Source organism: Lactuca sativa, chromosome 3 (genome assembly GCF_002870075.4).
Source record: "Lactuca sativa cultivar Salinas chromosome 3, Lsat_Salinas_v11, whole genome shotgun sequence".
Lineage (NCBI taxonomy): Eukaryota > Viridiplantae > Streptophyta > Magnoliopsida > Asterales > Asteraceae > Lactuca > Lactuca sativa.
In genome coordinates this window covers 281,754,838-281,759,377 of record NC_056625.2, presented here as the reverse complement: position 1 = coordinate 281,759,377, position 4,540 = coordinate 281,754,838, and the positions used below count along the sequence as shown (strand labels likewise).

The 4,540-nt window shown below is 34.3% G+C and overlaps 1 long non-coding RNA gene across 1 annotated transcript; it reads left to right on the top strand.

The window, feature by feature from the left end:
* Positions 1-783: 783 nt before the first annotated feature.
* Positions 784-1,791, top strand: LOC111900844 (uncharacterized). Its single transcript, XR_002853286.3, has 2 exons — positions 784-997; positions 1,500-1,791. It is a non-coding gene; the product is annotated as an uncharacterized LOC111900844 (long non-coding RNA).
* Positions 1,792-4,540: the final 2,749 nt, after the last annotated feature.

The window sequence follows — 4,540 nt, the reverse complement described above, 5'->3', positions numbered from 1 at the left end:
GATTGCTTCAATAACGGCTAGGGTTTCAATGAGAGGATTTTTGGGAGCATAAGGGACGATATGGACATAACATGTTTTAAATAGGGTGCAAGCCCTCGGATTAGGGTTTTTGTCCAAACAGCGTCTACTCGTCGAGTCTAGGGTCCGACTCGTCGAGTCCATCGCTTAAATTATGTGTCTCATCCCGCTTCTACTCGGCGAGTTGGTCCTTCAACTCGCCGAGTCCAAGTCCAAAATACTATATTTAAAATAGTTAATAAAAAGAAATACGTACCATGAATCAGGTGCTACAATTTAACCATATTATCTTTATGTCTATGATAATGAAATGTGAACTTCTAAATTGTTGGAATGTCGGCCTCTTAACAGACAAAAAGATTCAACTTCTACCCTTTCTATGGAATGTATATTTAAATTGTTTAGTTTTTGTTGTTGATGATTATTATTATGTTGTAGATGGATGATATTTTAGATATTATCATTGATATTTTAATGTTTACAAAGTGCATATACGATATTTTGATATTTAAGAATGACATATATGATATTTTGATGTTTAAAAAGTAAATATATGATATTTTGAAATTTTATGAAGGGTAAATATGATATTTAGAAATTAAGTTGGGTAAATATGATGTTTTGATGTTTAAGAATGACATATATGAAATTCTTCCTTTTTTGTTAGTAAGGGCCTGTTTGATTTACCTCTTACTGGGTCCAGTAAGAGGTTATTTCTTAGTCGGTTCGGTAAGAGTGTTTGATATTATCAAGTTTAGCCTCTTACCTGGTCAATATTCCTCTTATCGAGTCCACAAAAAAATAACGCTGACTGATGAAATTGAGAGCTGTTTTGATTTTATCCCATAAATCGTAATCGCTTCTGACTCCATCGTCCATGGTGAACAAGTTGCACAACCGTTTCTTTCCCCACAGTCGGCCTCCACCGATTCGCCAACGCCTTCCTCCTCTAGCATCGGCCGTCCCTGCAACTCCGATGGTAGGGTTTATTACTCCGACTATAAGGTTTATTCCTCATGTGATAATTTTTTGTTCGTTCTTTTGATGAAACTGAAAATCGAAAATTACCAGTCAAGACACATCAATTGAATTGCATTATCTGGTAAATCTCTTCACATCTAACATATGTTTCACTCCCTGTAATTGCATCAAGTGAATTGCTTGTTGACTATGGGTTATCTATGGAAAACGCTCATCCCTTGTGGGACTGGGACTACCCATTTGGAGCTTTAAAATCAGAATCAGAAGCATAAACTCAAGGTTTAAGATGGGTATTACATCATAATTCGAGCTTTGCATACATTAATGGGAAAATGATAAGCCCTACTTCTCTATTGTATAACAACCTGGAATGCCCTTTTGTTTAAAAATAAAGTGCAACACAAATGTTAGAAAGTTAAAAATGCCAATTTAAAGCAAAATTATAACAGTATCAAGTGAATACCAATAACAATGTACTAGGTTGACAAATTGGTGTTCAGGTGAGAAGAAAACGAGATTGAATTTCATGTGATGGAGTTCAGTGAATCAAACCTGAGCATGGGAGAATGATGTTTGCAGGGGGCAGTGGAGCTTGTGGAAGAAATGCCAGAATTTGGTTCAGTTTTGAATAAATTTTGATTTATTTTGTTTGTTTTCGTAAATGCAAGTGAGTAGGTCTAAAATTGTTCATTTTCTTTTTTAGATTATGGTTTATGGACATAATTGAACATTTTTAGAGTTTCATCTAATTACCCATGTATCTTTTTTTTATCCAAATACTTTTGTTTTGTCTTTGTTGGTCTCTTATTATATATATATATATATATATATATATATATATATATATATATATATATATATATATATATATATATATATATATATATATATTATATTTTGTATAATTATTCATCAATTCTATAAAGATATTTTATCAATTATCAAACACATACATTTTATTTGGCACAAAATAAAATATAAGGGTAAAGTGGTTATTTTCAGCAGCCAGCACATCAGGTCAGATATGTAATCAAACAACATGGTTTCAGTCAGAGCTATATATAGTCAGAGCTTTAGACCCAATCAAGCTCTGACCGATTCAAAACTGACTCAGTTAGCAACTATCAAACAACCCCTCAGTTTTGTTTTTGGTTGTTCACCAAGTATAGTATCTAAGACATGAATGCCAGAGTAAATAAAAGCTACAGAAGGCTTTGAGTTAAATATGTAGTAGTTAAGTGAAAAAAAACGAAATATCGTATGCGGAATCACATTGAATATATAAGAGTTGTTGGGATAGGTGTAAGACCCGTGTAATATATGGGTTGATTTAAAAAAAGATTAAACATTAAAATATAAACAAAAAATATTGTTTAATTTACAACTTTAAAATAAGAAAAGAAAAAACGTATTTATTGCAATTTAATATCATATATATGATATTTAATACTTTACATATATAATTATATGATTTTAATTTTAAAAATTGAAACAAACCAAAAATTAACAAGTGGATAATATTTATTTCAAAAATACCACAAAATGACAAGTGTCAAAACGCATGAGAGATTCACATGTGGCAAAAAAAAACATTTATTATTATTCGTATGGGGAATCTGCGAAAAAGTCCCAATATTTTAGGACAGTTTACGATTTAGTCCCAAATTAAATTTTGTTTACAAAAAAGGACAGATTACCGGCTAAAACTTCGGATTAACCCTTCGTGGCCGGTTTCACAGATTTAGCCGGTATCGCGTATTTTTTCGTTAATTAATCCAAATTTTGGGGTGTTTTCATTAATTAATCAAAATTTTAGGGCTTTTTCATTATTTATTACCAATAAACCAAAATATTTGGACTTTTCTGAAGATTACCTTTAAACTAATATATATTATATGATCTAATTTAATATGTAGTATTCCATATCTTCTTTCTTATGCTCTTCTAGGCTCACCGTGTGTTTTTATTCGTGTCGTCAAACCCAACAACAAAAATCTCATTCACAAGCCTCGTTAACTCCATCAATTTTCCAAAATTATCCATTCACAACTCTATGATCATCTTTCAATCTCCAAATAAAGAACAGATAAAATCCTTGTTGATTACGTGGATGTCCCTATTACCTAACCATGACTTAAACCGTGGTTCTGTGACAACCCGAAATTTATCCCGTCATTTTAACCACATCTTCCGTTAAAAAACCCGCTTTATTAATTGTCCGTTAACCTTTTGGAATAGGTTAATTAATTTGGTACATTTATAATGACTTTGTAAGGGTTGAAACAAATTAGAAACAACCTCATTAATCCCTTGAAAAGTTATAGTTTCAACCAAGTCAAAATACGACCATTTAATTGGGTGCGACCAAAAGCCCCGTTTAACGTCAGTATCGGGTAGATTTCCACCGAGCCAGAAACTCAAGCCCCTATATAAGGGAGAGTAAACCTCATTTCCATCCTTTTCACTCTCTCTCTACACTCTCTCTTTACAAGTTGCTTTCGATCCAAAAACCACCCATTTCGAGCCCCAAACTAGTAAGTAATCTACCCTAACTTGTTGTTTAGCTCACTTAACATGCAAATTCATGTTTAAGACATCAAATAGGGGCCAAATCATGTGTTTATGGCCCAAGAACACTCCTGGACCGTAAACACCCATAAGTGGGGTTTTGAAGCCCCAAAACCCTTCCAAATCAATCCTAGGGCTTAGATATGACTTGTAGACTTGCATGTACGAGCTTAGAACACCAAAACCATATTATATAGAGAGTAAACATGAGTTTACAGCCCAAGAACACTCTTGGAGCATAAACCCCTCTTCAAGGGCCGTGAACACCTTTTAAGGTGTTAGAATTGCCCTCAAACACCTCCTAAGGCTTAGGAAAATGTCTAGAAGCAACCACCACTGAAGTAAAGGCATTAAACATCAAAGAAACTATGGACATAGGAGTTTACAGCCGTCAACCCCCTAGGTCTGGTCCATGGGCCGTAAGCTCCATAGAATGGCCAAATAATTCCCTAAACTTCCCTATATGGCTTGGAAAAATGCATAGAACTTTATACCCTTCCATTTAAGACCTTAATACACATAAGGAGAGGGCATGTAAGAGTTTACGGCCCTAAACTCCTAGTTTACTGCCGTAAACTCCTCAAATGGTCCTTATGTTGTTCCAATTCCATTCCAATGCCGTAAAAACTAAGTCTAGCATCACCCCTCAAGAGTTTAAGAACATTAAGCATTCTAGAACACCCCCACCATGATATTACGGCCATAAACTCATGGGGAGCTGGTCATTTGGACCGTAAACTCTATAAAGAGTTTACTCTTGAAGAGTAAACTCCCTAACTAGGCCATAAACTCCCTTAGATGTTACCCGGGGCACTCCTAGCACTTGACCAAAGTGTTTTCCGCTCATTAGGATGCGTTTACGTGTTTAATTAGTATTATAATTACTAATTGTATGTAAACATATGTCATCATGTGTTAATAGGTCACTAAGTGTGTTCAACTCTTTAATTGACACCGAGCACCCAACCGGCAC